At 34.7% G+C, this 26,483-nt stretch overlaps 1 long non-coding RNA gene across 1 annotated transcript in view; it reads right to left on the reverse strand.

The window, feature by feature from the left end:
- The window catches only part of LOC120618433 (uncharacterized), a 28,884-nt gene extending 2,401 nt beyond the window's left edge, over window positions 1-26,483 (reverse strand). The window contains exons 1-2 of the long non-coding RNA XR_005657255.1: window positions 26,421-26,483; window positions 19,358-19,574 (exon numbers count right to left, since the gene is read on the reverse strand). This is a non-coding gene — a long non-coding RNA (uncharacterized LOC120618433). The remainder of the gene's footprint in view (window positions 1-19,357; window positions 19,575-26,420) is intronic.

Genomic DNA, 26,483 nt, shown 5'->3' on the forward strand with positions numbered 1-26,483 from the left:
TTCATTCCCTCTAGGCAAAGTGAGAAAGAAAAGCTTGTGGATTTTTGAGTGCTGTTATCTAACAGTCATTAAGGGAACCAAAGTTTTGCCACTGCGAAGCTGCCATTTTGGGATATTGATTTTAAGCTGTTTCTTAAGAAGCAAGACAGAAACTTTCACCCTCCCCGATTTCCTGCCCAAGAGATTCAGATAGAAAAAACTGCTTCGGGAAGGAAATCTTAGGATGTTCACCTTAGCCTAATTTGAATCAAGTATGGTCAATAGGAGGGCTTCTGGCAGGGGCCTGTTAGGTAGATAACCTCATGGCCCATTGTACCTGAGTTGCTTAGCAAGAATTTGCCTGCCATGTAAGTTCTGCTCTTCCTCAACTACTTGTAAGTCACCTATTCTCACTTCCGAAGTCTAAGACCCCATTCCCCCAACTTTTTCTCCTTTGTCCGCAATGTCATATATATATATTGCCTACTCTCTCTGGAATTTTCATGCATATGTGAATTCTCCATGTGCATGAATGAACATCTGATTTTCTCCTGTTAATCTGTCTCTGTTAATTTGATTATTAGCCCAGATAGAACTTAGAAGGTGGAAGAAAAAGTATTTTCTTTTTAGTCCCCACAGTTTAAATCTAGAAGAAGTGAAAGCCTAACTAATATATGGTATACATAGAGGACAGGCAATGTTAGCTGAATGAATGAATTAGTGAACATCATAATTTAACGTTAGGGGGAATTTTCTTTACAAAACTTCATCAGTCTGAGTTCAGGTTTTTTCCTTAAAATTCTAAAAATACGTGGTTGTAAGGTTTAGCGGCGCTCCAGGAGGGACACCCATAGATGGGAGAAGGAAGAAGGGATGTATCCACCTGGCCAGCCAGATTAGTTGAACCAAACCCGGGTTGGCCCTCAATGGAATGAGAGCGGACCTGGCAGGCTTCCGTTATATCCCATGTCTTTTTCTATCCTTGCATTTCAGGAGCAGCCATCAGACCCTAGTTTATCGCCGGGCTGCCACTTTTTTTTTTTTTTTTAGATTTTTCAGACTAGAGTTAATCACATTCCAAATACTTGCACCAAATATCTATAACACTAAGTGTAAAACAATGGTTTTTAGTTGTGTTCTGGGGGAATATTTGGGTAATGATTATAGATTCTAGAATTAGAAAAAATAAATAATGGGTATAATTATCATTGTCTTCTATTATCTATTCAGCCCCTCTGTCTTGCTTTTCTTTCTGTCATGGACTAGAAACAAAATGTTAAGGTCTTATTTTTGCCACTCGGTTGTCATATGCATCCATTTAATTTTCCCCTCCCAGATAGGACCCAGGTGGTAAGGTGGCAATTTTCAGAAATGTTTGCTTTCTACAGAACCAAGATGTCCCTGACCGAGGTGACCTTTGAGGCCTAGAATACCAGGTTACACAAGAGGGTTTGGTGCAGTGATGTTGTAGCTGACCCCTTCTCTCTCCTTGTCCCAAACCTAAGAACATAACTCAGAAGAAGAGACCCTGGAATCTGTCATATTGTGATCTCCACAGGAAACAAGTTGTGGGCCTGATAAAGCCAATTTTGCTGGGTTTTCTCATGGGAGTGTGAGGTGGTATTTACCTGTGTTCGTTTAGGGCCAAGCAGCTTAGAGACACAGTAGTATTGGAGGCAGCAGACTCTCCCAAGAGTTGGACACCAGGATTCCCAGAGAAAATGTCTTAACTGGAAGCTAAGACTCAGAGGGATCTGTAGAGCATCCTCATCTGACTGCTTTTGCCCAAGAGCTCAAGGGCCCTTTACAGTATAGTCCTTCAACCATGAAGGGAGAGACAATTTGTGGTCCTTGTAAGGTACACTAAGGGGATACAGGAAAGAAGGAAGGCAATGGAGATGGAAAGGGGAACATTCCTCCATCTATGCCCCTCCTTCGTACCTAACCTCATAGCCTCACCAATGCCCACATCAATGGGCCAGTGTCTTTTGGGCGGGATCCTGGAGTCTCTCCAGACAACTCCTGCTTAAAGATGCCCTTGTTATGCTAATGGTTGATCCAACCAGGAAACACTTACCTTTTCTTCTCTCTCATAGGTGTCTCTGACATTTCTGAGCTTCTTTCCATAAGTCTTAGGGTGGTACAAATGGAGCCTAAACACATTGCTATGCCTCTTTTTTTCGGTTTCTTTTTATTACAAACTTTTTCCTCCTAACACATTTAAGGGTGTGGTATCTAAATGTATGTATGAATTTTTGTTTGTCAGAACTGAAAAAAATGATGAAGGATTAGGGATGTCCTAGTTTTGAATATGCAATATCAGCAGATCCTTCAGTATAACTCTACCCAAAAAAAGTGAGACTCTGTATTTTAGCCCCTGTCACCTTGACAGTTCCTCCCTCAGGTCACTCCTGTGAGCTCACACTGATGACCAGTCCTCAAAGACAGTCTCTGAGTGGAAGTGAGATACTAAGGTACAGTTTTTAAATGTGGAGCTTCCTATTCAAAACTTTTCAACTCTTTCCCGCCTCACTCTAGTTAGGGGAGTAGAAACACTCACTTGCTAAAATGGTGAGGCAAGTGCCCACAGCTGGCCAGGCTGAGCTGTTTCTGAAGCTCAGAGCAGCTATGACTCATCCCTCCTACAGTCCGTTAACCTCCCACTCCTCTCACTAGACCAGCTACTCCTCTCGCTCTGACTCCTACAAACCCACTTATTTTCAAATTTGCTCAGTAACAATGACTTTCAAACCCAACCTGATCCATGCACAGTCTGCTGAGAAAATACACAGTGAGAGTTGAGGGTCCATACAAGAAATAATGACCACAGAGTGAGGATTATTTTCTTGGACTGTGGGTGGTAAGAAATAGCTGCTAATAAGAGGCAATGGTAAATTTTAGGACATGTGCCATCCTGCCCAATTGAGTTAAGGGAATGCAGTCATCCTGACTGGTGATTTTCAGGAAGTCACTCCAGATTTTAATTGAATTCACAGGCTCCTGCATGACTGGGAACATAATACTTTGGTGCCCAAGCTGGATTAAGCTGGTAACAACTAGTTAAAATGATTTTCTAATAGTGATGCTCAAAATTATTCTCACTATGACAATTTCAGGCCTTGTTACCAAAGACCAAAGTCACAAAAGGAAAGTAAAAAAAAAAAATTTTTTTCAGAGAAGGTTCAGGTCTTTCCTGCATGGTTCCAACTGCCAATACAGTGAGAAATGCAATGAACACAAAAAGGAAGATTGCAGCTGGATTTAAAAGAAACTTTTTGGAAGAAAGGACAAAAGAAACCATGAATTTAAAGGGGTCTTCAGTTATGCAGCCATTTCTGAGTTTGCATCCTGAGTCCACCTATACCCAGTCAGAATTCAGGAACTCCAGAAGCCTCCAAGACTTTGCAAAGAGGAAATATTCAACAGATTCATTCAACAAATACTTGTTAAGTGCTTACCATGTTTCAGCACTAAGACACAGGGAGTTATAACAATAGTTGCCTTGGACATCAGCCCCATAAAATTAACCATTGGACTATCAGTGGGAATCCCAGATATATATATGTGAGATATATATATATCTCTCACATATATATATATATATATATATATATATATATATATATATCTCACATATATATGATATATATATTGGCATGAGCCTGAATTAAAAATAGAAACTATTTTTCATGTTGTGATTTTCTTTTTATTTCTTTGCTTTAAAATTTAGATCAGTATGGGCTGTACAGCCTTTCTCTTTAAACTGAGCTCTGGACATCTGTATGCAGCTCTCAGTGGAAGACTCAGAAAGATCTTTGTCAGAGCAGGTCTTCAGCCTCGTAATGTTGAAAAGCTGAACCCTTCGTCTTCCCTCCAAATCTGTATGTCAGTTGATGTCGGTCACCAAATCTGAACCTATGAATCCTCCTTTCCTCCTTCTACTCCCAAGATCCCATCAATCACCACATCATATCACCTTACCTTTTAAACACTACTCAAACACTAGTGATTTCTTCTGTAGACATTGTACTAGACATTCATGTACTAGATGGATACTATTATTATCACCCTCATTTTACAGATGAACAAACAGGACTACAGAGATAAAATAACTTGCCTAAGATCACACAGCTAGTATATGGCAAAGCTAATACTCAAGCTCAAGTCTGTCTGATTCCAAAGACAAGGGGTTTTTCAAATCCAGTGCCTCTAAAATGGCAATCACTGCCCTAGCTTAAGCCTCAGCCTTTTTTCTGTCTTCTTATTGGTCTTTCTGCCTTCATTCTTTCATTTTCCAACTTTCTTTTTAATCTTTATTATATTTTTAAGTCGAGTGTATAAAGATATAATATATAAAAAAAATTTGTCCTTTTAAGTACAGTTTGATGAGTTTACGAATGTATATGGTTGTGTAGCCACTGCCATAATCAAGATATAGAACATTTCCATTACCCTCAAAAGTTCTTCTTGATCTTTTACAGTCAATACCCTTCCCTGGTTCTTGCTCTTGGCAACGTAATGTAAATGGATTATTTAGTATATAATCTCTGGTACCTGTCTGCTTTCACTCAACATAAAGCTTTTGATTTCATCCATGTTGTTGTGGGTATCAGTAGTTCAGTCGCTTTTATGTCTGAGTAGTATTCATAGATATATTACTGCTGGTTTATCCATTCACCAGATAAAGAACATGACTTGTTTCCAGTTTGGAGTAACTATGAATAAAGTTTCTAGAAATACTGACATATAGGTCTTTATATGAATACATGTCTTCCTTTTTCTTGGCTAAATAAACAAGAATAGGGTTATGGGCCATGTAGAAAATGTATGTATATCCTTGACTTCATAAGAATTTTTCAAACCCTTATTTAAAGTGGTATATAACTTTGCATACAAACCATCAATGAATGAGAATTCCAGTTGCTCTGCATCCTTATTAGCACTTAGTATTGCCAATCATTTAAATTTGGGCCATGCTAATATGTATATAGTGATATCTCATTATGGTTTCTATTTGCATTTCCCTGATTAGTGATGTTGAGTATCTATCGCATGTATTTACTTGCTATCCACCTGTCTTTTTTAGTGAAGTGTCTATTCAAATCTTTTACTCATTTTTAATTGGGTAGTTTATCTTTTGATTATTGTGTTTATAGTTTTACATTCTACATATAAATTCTTTATCAGTTATGTGTTTTGCATATATTTTCTCCAAGTCTTTGGTTTGACTGTATTTTCTTCACAGTCTCTTTCAAAAAGCAGTCTTAATTCTGATTAGTACAATTTTATTGATTTATTTTCTTTTATGATTCCTGCTCTTTCTTTCTTATCTAAGAAATCTTTGCCTAAGCCAGGGTCACAAAAGTTTTCTCCTATATTTTCTACTGAATGTTTTGTAGTTTTACCTCTTACATTTAGGTCTACAATCTATTTTAAGTTAACTTACATACGGTACGTGGTAAGGGTCAAGGTTCATTGCTTTGCCTATGGATATCCAATTGTTTGAACACCATTTATTAAAAAGACTATCCTTTCTCCATTATAAATTATGCTTGTATCCTTATAAAAATCAATCAACCTATATATATATATATAGGCCTATTTTAGGTCTCTTTATTCTGTTCCACTGATCTACATATTTTATCTTTATGCCAATACCACCCTGTCTTAAATAGTACAGCTTTATAATAAGTCTTAAATCAGGTTGTATATGTTCTCTATTACTCCTTTTCAAAATCATTTTGGCTATTCTAGGTCTTTTCATATAAAATCACCTTATTAATTTTGACAAAAAGCTTGCTGCGATTTTGATTGAGATTGTACTGAATCTATTGATTTGAAGAGAAATGGTATTTTAACAATATTGAGTTTTCTAACCCATGAATGTTATTATTTAAGTCTTCGTTAATTTCAGCAAAATTTGGAGTTTTCTGTATGCTTTACTGTTTTTATTATATTCCTAAGTATTCCATTTTTTGATATTATAAATGATTTTTCTATTTAAATATCCAACTGTTCATAATCTTGTAACCTGTGAGCTTGATAAACTCACTTATTTGTTCTAGAAACTTTTTTGTATATTATTTGGGATTTTCATGTAAGCTGTGAATAAAGACATTATTACTTCTTCCCTTCAAATTGGTACACATTTTTAATAATTTTCTTGCCTTAACATACTGGGCAGGGCCTCTAATACAATATCATACAGAAGTTGTGAGAACTGACATCCTTGATTTGGGGTAAAATATCCGACTTTGACCATTAAATATGATATGACCTGTAGGTTTTTCATCAATGCCCCTTATCAGATTAAGGAGATTATAATCTATTCCTCAATTCCTGGGAATTTGTTAGTTTTATTATGAATTGATGTGAATGTTGTAAAATGTCTTTCCTCCATCTATTGATATTATCATATGGCTTTTCTTTTATCATCTGGTAGTATGATGAATTACATTGATTTTCAACACTTTGAAGAGACTTGCATTTCTTGGATAAACTCTTAGTCATGATATAATATTCCTTTTACATATTGCTAGACAATGTTTCCTAATATTTTGTTAAGGATCTTTGCATCTGTGTTGATGAGGAATAGTAATCTGTAGTCATTTTCTTTCTATAAATCTTTTTCTTGTTTTGATATCAGTGCAACACTAGCCCATTTTCTAGAAGAGTTTGTATAGTATTGATACTATTTATTTCTTAAACATTTGATAAAATTCACCATTAAAGCCATCTGATCTGGAATTTATTTGTGGAAAGGTTTTAAACTACAAACTCAATTTCTTTCATTCAATTTCTTTAGTAGAATGCTATTCAAATTATGTTTCTTTTTGAGTGAGCTTTAGTAGTTCGTGTTTTTCAAGAAATGTGTCCATTATATCTAAACTATCCAAGTTATTGGCATAAAGTTGACCACAATATTTTACTTTTATTATCATTTTAATATCCTTCGAATCTGAAATGATGCCTCTCTTTCATTCCTAATACTCATTTGTGTCTTTATTGCTCTTCTTCTTGTTCTTCTTCTTGTTCTTGTTCTTTTGTTCTTTTCTTTGTCTTCATCATCATCATCAGTCTGGCTAGAGGTTTATCAATTTTATTAATCTTTTTTCAAAGAAACAGCTTTTTGTCTTATTTATTTTCTCTTTTTTTCCCGTTTTCTAGTACATTGATTTCTGCTCGTTTTTATTAGTTCTTGCATTCTATTTGTTTAGGTATAATTTATTCTTGTTTTTTAAAGTGAAAGCTTAAGTTAATAATGAGACCATTCTTCCTTTCCAATATAAGCTTTTAATGCTACAAATGTCCCTGAAAGCCCTGTATCCTAGAAATTTGTTGTCATCAGTTTCATTCAAATTGTAATATTTTCTCATTTTCTTTGTGATTTCTTCTTCTTCTAAATAACCATAGTTTGTATTTTTCAAGAAATGTATCCATTACATCTGAGACAAAAACTAGTTTGCCAAGTTAAGACACAATACTTCTTCAAATAACTATGGTTATTTAGGAGAGTGTTGAATAATATTCAGATATTTGAAGTTTTTTCCAGATATCTTTCTGTTATTGATTTATAGTTTAATTTCATGTGATCAGAAAATTTGCTTTGTCTGAATTTCTACATTCCACACTTTCTCCTCAAAACTACATTCTAAATAAAGAGTATCTCTATACATTACTATAGTATGATCTCCAGAATACAGTGTGAATAAAGCCAGGTGGAAATATATCTTATATGTGTCTTTAATGGAAGGATAAACCAAAAGTAAAAATTTTAAATGATTCTCTATAGGATGGATTGAGGAAATCAGGAAGAGGTAAAGAGTAGAAACTAGATTTCTCTGAACATACTTTGTTTTGTAGATTTTACTTTGGTAGCATGATTAGAAAAAATACACACACACACACACAGAGAAAAAGAAGAAAATTCTTAAAATCAAAATCAATATGAGCACAATATCATACAGACTAGCATAAAGATTTTTCTATAATGCTTTGTATTTGGTTATAAAAATAAATAAAAGCTTCATTTGGATCTTCTCAAGAGAAGTATTGTGGCTTAACTTGGCAAACTAGTTTTTGTTTCAGATGCAGAGAATAGAAAGGGAAATATAAATCCTAAATAAGAGGACATTTTATAATAAGAAATGCCTATTTGCTCATTCTTCTGAGTAAAAATTTTAAATTTCTATTTTTTAAAAAGAAAGCAAATCTAACTGCATCATTTCTCTGCATCATTCTCTCAAAACCCTTCAAGGATTCCCCTACTGCTTACCTGAACAAGCATAATATATGTATCCTCAGTGGTATCTAAAATGATTTTAAGCAATCCATGGATATTTTCTCAGTTTTTAACCATGATATATTTAGTGTAAAGTGTATTAGAAAAATAAAACAAGCATAACAAAACTGTGACTTCAGAGATATTATTGCTTAGGCTGATTAAGTAAAAAGTGATTTCAATATTAAACAAAAAATGTTACAGACAACATGGATATGGTAAAAATTTGAAGAGAGTGAGAAAACAGATATTTAGAAAACAGTAGCTGACAAGATGGAGTTCGAGTCTTTTCATATGGCACACAGGGTGCTTACCTCTCCAACCTCATTTCTTGCCACTTCTTGCCCAGTATTTTACGCTTCAGCAACAAACGCCAATATCAGTGGTTTTCTACTCCCCAAACTGCATCTTGCCTTCCTGCCTTCCTAGGCCCATCTTTTACTTCTTACCTGCCCTCTCAACTCCAAAGAATCCTTAAAAACAGCTTTCAGGCAGACTGTCCATCTGTACTTCTGTTATAATTGCACTTACCTACAATATATGGGAATTATGTCTTTGTATGTTTTTAACCCACAAGACTGTGAGCTCCTCAGATCAAGGATTGTCTTATTCATCTTTGTATCTCCAGTGCTAGCAGTGATTATTAACTCAAAATTTTCTTGCATAAAATGTAGTCACATGGGATATGTTTAGTCATAAAATGGTAGTGCTTTTTCTTGAATCTCTTCTATGTGCAAAGGCATAATTAATAGACAATTGGGATTAAAGAAGAATAAAAATAATCTCTTTCAAGAAGCTTATAATAATTTTATTTAATCCTCAGAATGATTTTATGAATGAGAAATTATTCTCTATCTTACAGAAATTTGAGGCTCAGAGTGGCAGCAACATAGCAGAATGGTTAGAAGAGTAGGTTCTCATTTAAAAGCCTGTGTTTGAATCCATTTAATAACTGAGCAGGTTACTCAATCTCTCTGAATCTTGGTTTCCTCTCCTATAAATGGAATAATAAAACAATACCTACCTCTTAGGGTTGTTTTCAAGATTAAATGAGGTAATATTGATAAGGTGACTTGAACAGTGACTGGCATATAGTATTAATTAAACCTGTATGTATATATATCACATTTACTAAATATATATATATAACAATAATTATAACATTATTAATAATAATTATATATTATTGTTAATATATATTATTAATACATTACATTATATATATTAACAATATATATTAACAATAATATATTATTAATATATTAATAATTATTAATATGTTATATTAATAATATACCAATAATATATTATTATTAATATAATATATTAATTATAATTTATATTAATAATAATATAACAATATATTATTGATATATTAATAATTATTAATATATTAATATATTATTGTTAATATATTATTATTATAATATATTAATAATATATATTAATAATAATATATATAATATATATATATAAAACAATAATTATAACATAATAATATCAAAAAGACTGTTGTGTTGCTTCCTGGTATACCTCAAAAACAATTAAAATCAAAGCAAGGCTCTATGTTATCTTTTGAAAATGCCAGAGGATTTCATTCATAACACACAATACCATGCCTATAATATCATCCTCATCCAGTATTTATCTGCCCAAAGCCCTGCTGATCATAACATTTGACTACCTCCAATCCTTTTCTCCCTGTGTCTCAGCCCGCCAAACAAAACAAACAAAACAAAGCTCTCTTGAAACAGAAGCTATGTCAGCTCTTTTTCTTTTTGTCCTTCTCTTGTCACCTTTTCTTTTTGCCAAATCTGTTATCTTCTTTCCCCAAGTAACTTTCTGCCCTTTCCACTCTAAATCAATTCTGCTGTAAGCAAAAACTACTCTAAAAAAAATCCCTATATTTTAAAAAAGTCTTCAGGGCCTTCTCAGTATATATGCCACATCATAATCCTTCAGCGTAGTCTGGGCAAAACTGATTGTATTATTCATTAGAGTAATAAAATAATAACAGCTAGTATTTTTTGAACACTTCTCATATGGCAAGCACTGTTCTAAGTACTTCATATATATTTTCTCATTTAGTCTAGACGCACCCTACCCCCTGACCTGTCATAAGGCCCAGTTACCAAGATGACAAAGACAGACTTCTCCTCATTAGGCAGGCGAGGAAATCTATAAATGTTACTTTTTCTTTTCATGTCTCATTAAGTTAACCTCCCCAAATCATAAACTTAGTAATGAAGAAGACAGCATTTCTCTCTGACGCCAAAGCCCACAATCTTTGCAAACTCCATAAGGATAGGAGACTAGATATTAAAAGCAGAGGTGTTTTAAACTATAGTAATAGAGAACAGATCAGTGACTGCCAGAGGTTAGTGTGACTACAAGGATATGGCACAGGGAATTTTATGTGGTGGTAGAATTGTTCTCTATCCTGATTATGATGGTGGTTACATGAATTTATACGTGTTAAAGTTCATATACTGTATTCCGCCCCAAAGTCCATTTCACTGCATGATGATTTGGAAAGAAAAAAAAAGAAGAAGAGTTTTTCAATACTTAGAAGTTTTCTCTTATACAATGTGGATAAAATTGAATTTGACTCAAAACTTAAAAAGTAAAAATTCTAGGCTGTCTTTCCTTCTTTAGGAGAACTGAATCCAGGGTCAGCCCTAGGTGAATAAGCAAAGGCTCCTCATTATCTTCTATCTGCCTTTCTGAGTACCCACCCTCCTCTTCCTTGCAACCCTGCAAGCAGGGCACTCATGGGCTCCTGTGCCCTCTCCACCAATGCACCAGTTCTGCTATGTACAACTTCCAGGCTCACTGCCCCTGAAACCCTGCATTGGGGAGCTCTTCTCATTCTACAACTAGTTATCAAAACTCATTTCCTTGACATGAGGTTCTGCTCTCAGCTAATTGCCATAGTAGGAAGGATCCAATAAACTCATGCTCACCGAGTGGAGGTGTTAATAACTAAGAATAGTTGACTGGGCTAGAAATATCCGTTGGGCGTAGACAGATAAGGGGGCCATTCAGGGCACAGAAGCTCTCACAACATCATTCAACTCATTTTGTGTAGGTCCTGCCCATTCTGGCCTTAAAAGATAAAGAAGCTGCCAGAAAGATTCCTTTTCTTAAAAGCCTTCAGAATGGTGAAGGAAGTTGTGTACGTAGGGGCCGAGGGTATATGGGAACTCTGTATTTTGTTTGATTTTGCGGTGAAAAAAGAAGTCTTCTGAGCCTTTCTTAGAATATATACTGCATCACAATTCTTCGGCACAGTTTGGGCAAATCTGACTATATTATTCGGTAGAGCAATAACAAAACAATAACAGTATTTTTTGAACATTAATCATATGACAAGCTCTGTTCTAAGTGTTTCGTATCCATTATATTATTTAATTCTCTAACAATCCTAAGCAGTAGATACTGTTATTATTTCAATTTTACAGATGAGGAAATTGAGGCAAAAGAGGTTAAAACCACCTGCTGTTGTAGACATAGAGATGTGGCACCCAGATTCTTGGTCATGTTGCCCACCTGAGGGGAGTGGTCAGCTTTATGCTGTCAGCCCCTTCAAGGTCGGCCGCAGGTACACAGCACTCCTGGCCTGAGGTCCTGTCTGTCCCCAGCAGCACACATCAGGTTTCTGCACAAGGTAGGTGTATAAAGGGCTGGCCATTTCAGCCCAATATGGGACACTGACAGTCCAGAGCTTCCTGTGGTGCTGGCTCAGGCTGTGTTGGACTTGCTTCTCTCTTTCACCTTTTCCTCCATCCAGTCCTGCTTCTGCTCTGCCTTCATAAGTGTAGATCCTTACTAAACATCCTGCACCCAAAATCCTGTCTCAGCATCAGCTTCCAGAGGACCCAACTGACAGCACCCACCAGGGGTCACACAGCAACTAAGTGTTGATGCCACAAGTTAAACCCTGGCAGTCTGATGCTCTTTAAGCACTGTGATATGCTGCCTCCAAATATAAAAACAAATATAAGCACTCCAATAGCAATGGTTGGAACTATTACTTGGACTATCTGAAACTCCGTCCTTAATTTTTTATAAGAACTTTATTGAGATATAATTCACATACCATAAAATTCACCCTTTTCAGATATACATACGATTCAGTGCTTTTGGTATATGCACAAAGCTGTCAACCACCATGACTATCTAATGCCAGAACACTTCATCACCCCAAAAAGAAACTCTGTACCCATGGGCAGTTTCTCCCCATTTGTCTTTAATTTTGGTCCTCCTAAATAACAATTAATGCAGTTAATCAGTTCTTGCCAGTTATGAAATTTATCTGCCATCGTCAAAGGAATAAACTTTCCTAATTTCACTTTTTTAAAAACATCAAAGCCATAAACATGTTCAAATTCTTGTTTGGTAATCTCACTTCTAGGAGTTTATTCTTTAAAAAATTATAAAATATGGGGGGAAATAAAATTGTTTACTGTAGAAGAGCTTATAAAACTAAAAAACTGGAAACAGCTTTGTCCATTGTGGGGATTATTTAATTAAATCATGGCATTTTAACAAAATAGAATACTATGTATCCATCAAAGACCAAATAGCAACAAAGAAAATGTCTGGTATAACATTAACCATAAAAGCAGAATATAAAATTATATCTACAACTATATAAAATATGTACATATGGATACAGATCAAAAAGAAATGGAGAAAAATAAAAACAGTTGCTGCAACAGGATGTTGCAACTGTGAATTATTTTCATTTTCTCATTTCCTTTATTATTGTCAAAATGTGGTCCTTACAATAAATTAGAATTGGAAGAAAATATGCACTTATCTTCTCTTGCCAAGACAACTTATTCAAAAGGGGAGGTGGTATATGCATAACATACAATTCTTGTTAAAAGCAAAGACTTTGGAGTCATACATACTTGGATTTTAATTCTGGCTCTGATACATCTGAGATGTGACCTGGGACAATAACCTAACCTTTGTAAGGCTCATTTTCCACAGCTATTAACAGGAGCTAATAGTATCATCTACCTCACTGTGCTGTTGTAAAGATGGAGTGAGATAATGGTGTCTAGCACTACTTAATAAATGGTAGCAACTGCTATTTTTTGCTGCATAAATAATGGTTGTGGGAGGGATGGTGGTAGTACCAACAAGGGTACAGGGAATAGGGGACAGAGGTTTTTGTTAATGAAAATACCACTAACACTAAAACCTTGAATGGCAATATAATTTTACACTGAATATATAAGCAGAGGACTTTCCATCATCTCTACCAATTGATTACTCCAATTCAGACTAAATGAGCATTGCTTCAAAGGAGAGCTGGAGTTGCAGGTATTATCCTTTCTTAGCTGGAGATACCTAGAAATCTGCACAGTACCTACTGAGCTACTCATTTGGTATCCTGGTCGAAAACTTCATTAAAGAAAGTCAATTATTCACAGTGGCCAGGACATGAAAGCAACCGAAGTGTCCTACGATTGATGATTGGCTAAAGAAGCTGTGGTACATATATACATGGAATATTACTCAGCCATAAGAAGAGATGAAATACTGCCATTTGCGACAACATGGATGGACCTCGAGATAATCACGCTAAGCAAAATAACTCAGACAGAAAAAGTTGAAAATCACATGATATCACTTATATGTGGGATATAAACCTGAAAGCAACAAACGAACAGGACAAACAAACAGAGACTCATGGACATGGACAATAGAATAGTGGTTACCAGAGGGTAGGGAGGAGCGGGGAGGTAGAGGGGGGAAAATTTTTTTAATCATTTTTTCAATTAAAAAAATTATTAATTAATTAGCAACAAAAAAGAGAGTACTGCTGAATTTGTGTGACTCATCTTATTAATGAGTATGAAGGCCTACTCACTACAGTATTCTCATTGTTGCCATTGTTGATATTATCATCATCACTAACAAAAAGTGTGTGTAGCATATTAAGCAAGCCCTGTCCATGTCTTTGTTTTCCCTCCTGTTATGGATGAGCTATCCTCTTCTCCAAGGCTCCCGCTTCCCTTGCATGCAGGACACCAGCCCAGCCTTTCTCGCCCACTCAAGGACTCTCAGGCAGCTCCTTTTACTTTTTGTATCCATTTGTGTTCTCCCCTCATCAGTGCATAAACATGCTATAGCATCTCCTACCTTAAAAAAAAAAAAACAAAAATCCTCTCTTGATCCCATATCCCCTTCTAGGTACGGGGCCCCTTTCTCTGCTTCCCTTTATAGCAAAACTCAAAAGAGAAAGGCAGAATGCTGAAAATTATTAAAGCTGAGGGATGGGAATATATATATTATTCTTGCTACTTTTTTTCAAAAAATGTACTGAGCTAAAATTGACACACAGTAAACTGCATACGTTGCATATGTACAATTTAATAATGTACAATGGGCATACCCATATATCCATGAAACCATCACCACAGTCAAGACAATGAACACATTTCTCACACTCAAAAATTGTCCCATGCTCCCATTGAAATCCTTCCCTCCCACACAGGCTACTACTGATTTGCTTTCTGTCACAATCTATTCATTTGCATTTTCCATAATTTTTATAAATGAAATCATACAATATGTTTTTTTGGGTTTTTCTGGTCTGGCTTCTTTCACACAGCATAATTTTGAGATTCATGAATGTCACAGGATGCATGAATAGTTCATTCGTTTTTATTGCTGAGTATTATTTATGCCACGGTTTGTTTATCCATTCACCTGTTGATGGACACTTGGATTATTTCCAGATTGAGGCTATTAAAAATAAAGTTGCTATGAACATTCATGTACAAGTCTTTGTATAAACATATGATTTCATTTATCCTTGCTAAATATCTAGAATGGAATGGCTTAATCATACAGCAGGTATACATTTAAAATTTTAAGAAACTTCAGAACTCTTTTCCAGGGTGTTTGTATGATTTTACATTCCTGCCAGCAGTGTATGAAAGTTCCAGATCCTCCACATCCTAATCAACATTTTATATATAGTCAGATTTCATATTTATCCATTCCAATAGTTGTGGTTTCTCCTTGTGGCTTTAATTTGCATTTTCCTACTGACTAATGAAGTTGAGTATCTTTTCATGTGCTTATTTGCCATCCACAAACTTTTTCTGGTAAACCATCTGTTCAAATCTTTTGCCCATTTTTCAGATTGTTTTCTTGTTATTGAGTTTGAGAGATTTTTATATCCCAGATATAAATTCTTTATCAGACATGATTGGTGAAGATTTTCTCCCAGTCTTTTCATTTTGTTAATAGTGTCTTATAAAAAGCAGAATTTTTATTTTGATAAGTCCAATTTATCAATATTTTTTAATGCATAGTGCTTTTGGTGTTCTATCTAAAAAATCTTTGCCAAACTCAATGTCATATTTTCTCCTATGTTTTCTTCTAGAAGGTTTCTAGTTTTAGGTTTGATATTTAAGTCTCTTTGAGTTAATTTTTGTATATTGTGTGAGGAATAGTTGGTTTTTGTTTGGTTTTGTTTAGCATGGAGATATCTAGTTGTTTCAGCACCATTGACTAAAAAGACGATCCTTTCTCCCCAAAATTCACTTGGCACCTTTGTTGAAAATCGATTGTCTATATGTATGTAGAGATACGTCTGGTCTCTTAATTCTGTTCCTATTGATCTATTTCTCTACCCCTGTAACAATATTATACTGTTCTGATTACTGTACCTTTCTAATAAACCTTGAAATCAGATAGCATTAGGCCTCCAACTTTACTCTTTTTTTTAAAAGTTGTTTAGGTTGTTTTAGGCTTTTTCATTTCCATATGAACTTTAGAATCAATCTTTCAATTTCTATAAAAAGGCCTACTGAGATTTTAATTCAGATTGTGTTAAATCTATAGATCAATTTGGGAAGATTAACATCTTAACAATATTGAGTCATATATACATATGTGTATATATGCTGTCGAATAGGTATATTTTTCCATTTTTTTTTAGGTCTTTAATTTCTCTCAGTAATGTCTATAGTTTTCAGTGAACAGGTAGATTTCCACATTTTGTCAGATTTATCCCAAAGTATTTTACATTTTTGATCCTACCATAAATAGCATTTTTATTTTTAAATTTCTATTTTCGATTATTCATTGTTATTATACTGAAACAAAATTTTTTTTTGGATATTGGTCTTGTATCCTACAACTTTCTAACCTCATCAGTCCTAGTAAATTTTTCGCAGATTCCAAGGGATTTTCTACATAGACCAGGGGTTAGAAAACTATGACCCTTGGGCCAAATGTGGTCTGATGCTTGTTTTCTAAGTAAAGTTTTACTGGAACACAGACATGCTCATTCCGTTATGTATTGTCTATGGCTGTTTTTGCACTACAAGGGCAAAGTTGAGTAGTCACAACAGAGATCGTATATATAGTCATGTCATCTATAAATAAAGAAAATTTTGTTTCTACAGCCTTCAGTACAATGATGAATAGAAGTGATGAAAGCAAACATCTTTGTCTTGTTCTTGATCTTAGAGGAAAAGCGGTCTTTCACTATTAAATATGATGTGACATAGATTTTCTTTGTAAAGTCCTCTCAATTACTAGTTGCCTGAGAGTTTTAATGAATAATGGATGTAGGATTTTGCCAAATGCTTTTTCTATTGAGATTATCATACTTTAAAAAATGTTTGATTTTGTCAAAATGGTAAATTACCTCAATTAATTTCAAATTTTAAACCAATCTTGTCTTTCTAATAATCCCCCGTTGGTCATAATGTATTATTTTTTGGATATAATTTGCTCAAATGTGATTTAAAATTTTTCCATTTATATTTACAGGGGATATTGGTCTGTAGTATTCTTTTCTTGTAATGTCTTTGGTTTTAATATCAGGGTAATGCTGGCCTTATAAGAACTGAAAAGTAATTCCATGTTTCCAATATTCTGGATGCATTTGTGTAGATTGGTATTAGTTATTTCTTAAATGTTTGGTAAAATTCCCCAGTAAAGTCATTTGGCCTTGGAGTTTTCTTTGTGATAGGTTATTAACTATAAATTAAATTCTTTAGTAAATATAAGGCAATTAGGGTAACTATTTCTTCATGAGTACGCTTTTGCAGTTTGTGTCTTTCAAAAAATTGTTCATTTCATCTAACTCTTTGGACTTACTGGCATAAAATTGTTCACAATGTTTCTTATTAACCTTTTAAGATCAGTGGAAAATGTAATGATGTCACCACTCTTGTGCTTGATATCAATAATTCATGTTATCTCTCTTTTTTCTCTTCAAGCTAGCTAAAAATATATCAATATGTTTTATTGATCATTTCACTGATTTCCTCTATTGTTTTTGTTTTCTATTTTATTGATTTCTGCTCTAATGCATTTTTTAAATTCAACTTACTTTGAGTTTAATTTGCTCTTCTTTTTCTAGTCTCTTAACATGGAAAATGGAATTGATAACTTAAGATCTTTCTTCTTTTCTAATAGTAATTTAGTTCTATAAGTTTTCTCCTAAGAGTACAATTTTCATGTTAACCTATGCATTTTTTTAATGTTTTTATTTTCATTTCTTTCAAAATACTTTCTCATTTCTTTTATTTTGATCCGTTATTTAGATTATAAATATTTGAGGATTTTCCAGTGATCTTTCCATCGACTTCTAGTTTAATTCAATTGTAGTTGAAGAACAAACTTCATATGAACTAAATCTTTTAAAATTTATCTAGAATTATTTTATGGGCCAGGATATTGTCTATGTTGGTTTGTGTTCGTGTGCAGCTTAAATATTCTCTGATGGTCAAGCAGACTAATTTTATGGATTAGTGTTCAAATCACATATATCCTTAGTGCTTTTTTCTGTCTTGATGAATGTCTTCTCGATAAATTATAGATTTATCATTCTATTCTGAAATCTATTTATCTAATATTAATATAGCCATTCTTTTAATATTAATATTAATAGTAACATGGTAGATATTTTTCATTATTTTACTGTGTCTTTTAATATTAACATGGTAGATATTTTTCATTATTTTACTGTGACTCTATTTGTGTCTTTGCATTTGAAGTGTGATTCTTGTAGGCCACATGTAATTGGGTCAACATCAGCATGTCCAAAAGCAAATTCTATTTTATCCATTCTGAAAAATCTCTGTTTGAATTTAGACCATTACATTTAATGTGATCACTAATATGGTCTAGTCAAAATTTGCCATTTTTCTATTTGTTTCAATTGTCCCATCAGTTTTTTTCCCTTTCTCCTTTTTCTGCCTTTTTTTAATTGAATATTTTTTATTATTTAATTTGATCTGCTTTGTTAGTTTATTAGCTATAACTCTTTTGTTAGTTTCATGGTTACTTTAGGGCTAATAATATACTTCTTAATACAGCCTATTTTCAAGTGATATAGTGTAAAAACCTAAAAATAACATACTTCTATTTCTCCTCTTTCAACCTTTTTACTATTACTATCACACAGTTTAATTTTGTTTGTTATAACCCTATACTACATAGTTATTATTTTTGATTAAACGGTCAATTGTCTTTTAACAATACTTTTTAAAATCTTATATATTTACCTATGTAGCATCTCTAGTGCTCTTCATTTCCTTGCTTAGATCCATCTTTCTAACTATTATCATCTTCCTTCAAGTGGAAGGACTATTCTTACTATTTTTTGTAGTGTAAGTCCACTGGTAATGAATTCTTTCAGCTTTTGTACATCTGAAAAAAAACGGTATCAAACTTCCATATTTCAAAGATAGTTTGCCAGGTTCAGAATTCCAGGCAGTCAGTTGTCTTTCAGTACCCTAAAGATGTTGCTCCACCGTCTTATCACTTGCGTTGTTTTTGGTAAGAAATCTACCGTCCCTGTTACTCCATCTTGGCTAGAAGTGAAAGTCTCTATTCTTGCTAGTTTTGTTCATGAAAATGTCTACAAGTAAAACAAATTAAGGTTTAAAAGAGGATAGAATAAAATAAAAAGATATAAAAAAGAAAGACTCCTTGAAAGAGTTTTCTATTTCCAGTTCATTCTTTCCTATACTTTCTCAAACCCACTCCAATCTTTGGTCCCCATTCATGTTCTTCGATTACTTCCAATGCACAATTCTCAGTCATTTTACTCACCCCCAGAGTTTGTGACACAGTTTATCACTCCTTCCATCTTGAAACACTTTTTTTTCTTTCACATCCAGGACACCACACACACTCTTCTGGTTTTGCTGCTACATGCATCTCTTTTGTTGGATCCTCTTCCTTTTTTCAACCTCTAAAATTTGGAGTATTCCACAATCAGTCTTCAGGACTCTTCTCTGTTTATACTCCTTCCTTCATTCATTTCATTCTGTCCCAAGACATTGAATACCATCTATATACTCATTTATATTTCAGCTCTGAAATTTTCCAGCCTTACACATATATTTTTTTATTTGATATTTCCATAAAGATTTCTGATAGGCATTTTAAGCTTAGCATGTACAAAAGCAAATTTTGATTTTTACCCCGCTACTCTTCTCTCTTTCCTCAGGCTCCATCTCAGTAAATGGCAATAACCACCCTTAGTTTCTCTCTTTTGCTCATACCCAATATACAATCCATCTTCAAACCCAAGGAGTCATATCTTCAAAATCCAACCACTTCAAATTCTATAGCTAGCTAATACCCGGTTCCAAGCCAACATCATCCTTCACCTGGACTACTATAATAGTCTCTTAACTGGTTTCTCTATGATATGTTCTCCACATATTGTAACACTATGGCTATAGTGTTACTTTTAAAACATAAGTAATTCTAGTTGGCTTTTTTTGCAGAAATTGATGAGGTGTTCCTAAAAGTCATACGGAATTTCAAGAGATTCTAAATATCTAAAACACTCTTGAAAAAGATCAAAGTTGGAAGACTCGGACTTCCCAATTTCAAAACATACTACAAAGCTTGAGTTTTCTCAGACAGGAGGATAAACATATAGCTTAACAGAACAGAATAAGAATCTAGTAATAACCCAACATATCAATACTCATTCGGTTTTTCAGCAATAATGCTAAGATAATTCAATAGGGGAAATAATCTTTTTAACAAATGGTACTGAAACATCTGGATATCCACATGCAAAAGAATGTATTTGGACCCTACCTCATGTGATTAATAAAAAGTAATCAAAATGGATCAAAGATCCAAATATTAGAGCTAAAACTATAAAACTCTTAGAAGGAAACATAGATGTAAATCTTCACATTCTTAGGTTAGGCAATGGCTTCTTAGCTGGGATACCAAAAGCACAAGCAATCAAAGAAAAAATAAATTGTACTTAATCAAAATTAAAAACTTTTGTGCGTCATAAATATTATCAAGGCAGTGATAAGACAGACAACCTACAGAATGGAAGAAAAAAATCTGCAGATCACATATCTGATAAGGGTTTAGTATTGAGAGTATGTAAAAAACTCTTACAATTCAATAATGAAAAGACATAATCCAATTTAAAAATGGGCAAAGCATTGGAATAGACATTTCTGCAAAGAAGATATACAAATGACCAATAAGCATATAAAAAGATGCTCAACTTCATTAGCTATTAGGGAAATGCAAATCAAAATCACAATGAGATAGCACTTAACACGAACTCCTAGATGGCTATAATCAAAAGACAAAAAAATAATAAGTGTTGGTGAGAATATAGAGAAATTAGAACCCTCATACATTGCTGGTACAGTTGCTATGAAAAACAATCTGGCAGTTCCTCAAAAGGTTAAGCATGGCTTTACCACATATTTTAGCAATTTTACCCCTAGCTACTACCTATCCACCCAGGAGAAATGAAAACATATATCCACACAAAAACTTATACACATAGCAGCTATATTCATAATAGCTCAAAAGTAGAAACAACCCAAATATCCATCAATAGAGGAATGGATAAACAAAATATGTTATATCCACATAATAGAATATCATTCAAACTAAATAACTATATTCTGTCAAGAAAGCAATTAAGAGACTTCATTTTACAATGTATTTATACAGAATTTAGGTTTCATAGTTATATGTCAATTATGCCTCAATAAAAGGCTTTACAAGTCCTCAAAAAAAGAAAAAGAATATTATTCAGCTATAAAAAGGAATGATGTACTGACACATGCTAAACATGAATGAACCTTAAAAATATTATGCTAAGTGAAAGAAGCCAGAAACAAAAGGCCAAATATTGTATGATTCTATTTATATGAAACGTCCAGAATTTATAAATCCATAAAGACCAGAAATAAATTAGGGGATTCAGGACCTGGGGGAAGGGAATGGGGAGTGAATGCTAATGGGTACTCCTAAGAGGTTTCTTTTGGGGGTAATGAAATGTACTAGAATTAATTGTGGTGAAGGCTGCACAATCGTGTGAATATATGAAAATCACTGAATTGTACATTTTAAATTTTACGATATATAAAATATACCTCAACAACAAAAATAAAATATAAGCCAGATCTTGTTACTCTTGTGCATACTCTTGTGCAAGCCCCAATGACTTCCCATCGCACTTAAAATCCAAAGTCTTTCCTTAGCCTACAAGACTGCACATAATCTGGCCCTTGGTTTCCTCTGCAATGTCTTCACCCTTCACTCTTCCCACCTCTCATGTGCACCAGCCACTCTGCCCACTCCAGCCTCAGGGCCTTTGGACTTGCTATGTTCTTCCTTGGAATGTTCTCCCCCAAGATCTTTGGGTGGCTCACTTCCTCACTTGATTCTGGTACCTGTTCACAGTCTCTCTCCTGTCCAATCAATCTAAATAGTACCATCATTTTCTAGCCATTTACCTGACATTACTTTCCTCCCTAGCACTTAACATTACCCATCTTTATATAATTTGTCCATTTGTTTACTGTCTCTCATTAGAATGTAAACTTCATGAGGAAAAGAACTTTTCTTGTGTCTTGTTCACTGTTGTATTCCTATACATATTTTCCGTGCCTGACACCTAATAGATGTGCAGTATTTAGTTATTAAGTTAAATAATGAAGAGGATAATAGGCATAGTGGGGTAAAAAATATTTTAAATAAAAAATGTCTTAACTGCTTCTTCTTTTTAAGGGAGCATGGCATAATTCATATCCGTTAGAAAATAAGGCTCACATTCACTTAAAATGGATGCTAGAGAAGAGTTTCAAAACCTCCAACATTTCAAACCCTCTGTCAATGCTAAGGGGTGGAAGACCCTTAGAGAGCAGGACACATTAATACAACTTTGGATATGCAAAGGTATATCCATAGCTGAGATGGGTGCGTAAAGCTAAATTGTTCTGTATGCTAAAGAGTAAAAATTTAATTTCCTTGTAGAATCTGAAGGAAAAGAGGTCCAAGAAATGAAAACTGGGGCTCCACATGATTTGGAAAGATAAGGGGAACCACACAGGGAAGAGGCAAGAGTTGGAGAAAAAGATGTCTGGTAAGAATCTGGCATGATAAAGCAAAGGGTTCCTCCACGAAGGCTGAGATAGCAAATTGGATGAGAACAAGAACTCATAGCCAGAGTGTCCCTAGAAAGTGGCACAAATCTTAGGAACTCAATCCCAATTTTACTCAAAAAGTGACCACAACTGTCATCTCAGGTATAAAAAGAGCAATGTATAAATAGAATCGAAATTATCCTCTTTTCCATCTTTTAAGAAAGAGATGGAAATAGATGATCAAGGTCTCCCTCCTCATCCTTGAAAAAAGTCAGAATCTGAAGTAAATGGCACCCCCTGGGGTTGGTGCAGTAAAAGGTCTGAGACTGTGAAATAAGGTTAATAACAAAGGGTAAGGTTTCTATCTCTGCCAGATGCTTTAATTATCAGAAAGGACATAGATTTGGATATCCCATCCCTAAAACAAAACAAAGTCAAGTGTGCATTCTTACTCAATTTTATCTTAGGCTATTCCTATTAAGAGATTTAGCAAGATATTCTAAAACTTTGGACAGGTCATCAATTAGTCTCGATTTGACACTGAATTAAACTGACATCAATTACCCTTAATTTGAAAATAATAAATTTGAAAGTAATGCTTTCTTTATTATGAACATGTCTAAAACAAAATACACAGGAAAGCAAGGAATAATTTAGTTTATATCAGTATTTTTTCCACTTGGGAAACAGAGCACAGAACATGATCTTTTTATGACCCATCCCTAATATTTAGACAAATTATCTTTTAATCTTGAAGGGAAGTCATGGTGACCACTGTTCTCCACTACAGTTCAGCCATCTTGAATTGAATGACAGACACACACACACAAAATGTTACTCCAAATTCCACAGTCATCTCTAGGTTAAAGAAATGGCCTTGGGTGAAAAAAAGAACTGCTGAAAGAATCTATCATTCCTAAACATAGCTCTCCCTTCTATTTATTTCTCAAAACAACAGAGCAAAGCAGAAATCAAGAAGCAAGTGTCTATTTTTTTCACAATCTGCCCACACCTTAAATAAACATGAAACATTACAACTAGCTATAGTCAGATACTACAGGAAGCAGAAAGACCAGAAGAAAAACCTCAAATATCCGGCCTTCATCTTTCTTCAACATGAAATCTACTTTGCTTTGTGATTATAAATGTTTCTGCACAAGAAGTTAAAATCAGATATGATGTCATGTAATAACCAGGTCCACGCTTTTTAAAAATTAGTATTTTTCTGATATACACATAACGCACATTTCAGAAAAATTATTGTTTTTCAGAGGGGACCCAAACTAGAAATTCCACTTGCATCGATATGCAAGCAAGAAGACATGTATAAGTGTCAATTTGAGTGTATACTCCTTTGGATCTTTAAAAAAAAAAAAAATGCTTGCTATGTGTATGTGGTAATAATTATGGTGGAGTTGAGTCAGGGTATTTATAAAGCTTTTGAAATCTAACATCTCTCTTGTCCAAAGCAAGAATCGCAGAAAACAAAAGAATACGGGTGAGCAGAACATCGGCAGCAAAGAGTGTACATTTTCTCTCATGTGTCAGTAGGATGCAAATGAATGGGGCTTCTGACCTAGAACCAACTAGCCTTGCACTTGAAAATGGCAGCTTGGGCCAAACTGAAGGGTTTGGTGTCAAGTGATCTATTTTCTGAGCTGAATATGCTAAAAAATTTTCATTTTCTTTTGAAACAAAATTAAAGGACCCTGACCTAGAGTGAGCTATGTCCCTGACTCTCTGTAGAGCCCAAACTTGTGTACAGTAATCCCCCGCTTATCTGCAGGGTATACGTTCCAAGAACCCTAGTGATGCCTGAACCCAAGGATAGTACTATACCCTATATAACTATGTTTCTTCCCTACACATACACACCTATGATAAAGTTTAATTTATATATTAGGCACAATAAGATTAACATAGAACAATATACTAAAAGTCATATGAATGTAGTCTCTCTCTCTCTCAAGATATCTTATTGTCCTGTACTCATTCTTCTTCTTCTAATGATGTGAGATGATACAATGCCTTATTAAATCAAGAACTTTCACCTTTTCACGTCGAGGAAGCACTCTACAGTTTCTCTTTGGCATACCTGAATGGCCAGCATCACTTCTCTTATGTTTGGGGACCATTATTAAGTAAAATAAGGGTGACCTGAACACAAGCTGTGAGATACCAGGGCAGTTGATCTGATAAACTGACTAGACAGCTACTCAGTGACTAATGGGCTGGCAACATCCACAGCGTGGAGACGCTGGACAATGAGATGAGTCACATCCCAGCAGAACAGAGCAGGACGGCACAAGAGTTCAACATGCTACTCGGAACGCTTAGACTTAGGTGATAGTAGATAACCTGTCCAAAGTCACATAGCTAAGGAGGTAAAGGGAATGCACACGCAAATCTGTTTATGTTGCTTCTTCACAACTTCTTCCACCTCATAGATTATCGAACTCTGAAATTCCTCCCCTAAAATCTGCTATCCTTATACCCTTCTCCTACCTATCTCCTACTAAGGCTAGTAATATCTCCAGAAGAAGCCCTCCACCCATTCAACAAGTATTCACTGGGTGCCACCTTAATACTTCATTCAATCATTCGCAAAGAATTATTGAGAGCCTACTCTGTGTTACTTACTGTTCTAGGTGCTGTGGATACATCAATAAATGACAGACAAAATCTCTGGCCTGTGGAGATTACATTCTACAAGGGGCAGAAAGACAATAAACATAATAAGAAACAGAATGATGCTTCAAAGATAAATGCTACAGGAAAAATAAGAGAAGGTAGATGGGACTGTAAGGCTGTGTGTGTGTAGGATTGCTATCTTAATGCTATGAAAACATAATATTTGAGCAAAGACTTTCTAAGATGCGATGGTCAGTTTTACGTGTCAATTTGGCTAAGCTATAGTACCCAATTATTTAATCAAACACTAATCTAGGTAAACTAACCTGTATGCCATTAAAGAGAATAAATAGCAGAACTGTCTCAAGCCACCATTCCACCGTTCTCAACAATAATACATTTTTTGAAAAAGTAATTTACGGTTACCCCAAATTGCTGAACCTCCCATCCACTTTGACTCTTCAACCCAATATACTCTGACATTTCCCTCACTCCTGAAATGGAACGGTTTGCTTTTGGTGGGGTATGAGGTGGGGATTGTGGTTTCCCATGAATTACATATACAAGGTTGTCATATTATGTATAGTAAGGGTGTCAGTCAAACAGTGAATTAGGCAACTTCTCATATCCCCTTTAATATAGGCATTCCTCCAGTGTTGTGTCCTGAGAACACATGAACAATTACGAGTTGAAAGATCATAAAACTGGGATCCCAGGCCCAACTAAAACAAAGTAGAAAACGGTAAGGACAATCGTTCAAGGAATCACACGAGTTTCCAGGGTAAAACTGACTTGCAGCCTCCTCTGCAGTCTTCTAATTACCCACTAAGAACCTGTGGGGAAAAAAATGAAAGAGAAAAAAAAAACACCACTCCAATAAAATAAAACCCAGAATGTCAACCTATCTCACACCCTGGGAGGGATGTCTGACAACTTCAAGGACAAGCCATGAACCACTGGTGCTGGGCCTGCCTGAAGCGAGGCCCAATGACTTCTCTCCCGGTTCAGAAAAGCAAACTTTGTGTACACCAGAACACTAAGCAGCCATATATTTTCCGCGGACCTGTTGCTTTTTTGTGACAGAAAAAAAAATAAGCCGGCACGCAAACCCCGCCCACCTTAAACTTTCCCAAGAGTCGCGGAGCCACTGATACCCAGGAAACGCCACGGCAGGAAGTAGG

Source organism: Pteropus medius, unplaced genomic scaffold (assembly GCF_902729225.1).
Source record: "Pteropus medius unplaced genomic scaffold, Ma_sr-lr_union100, whole genome shotgun sequence".
NCBI classification, from domain to species: Eukaryota; Metazoa; Chordata; class Mammalia; order Chiroptera; family Pteropodidae; genus Pteropus; species Pteropus medius.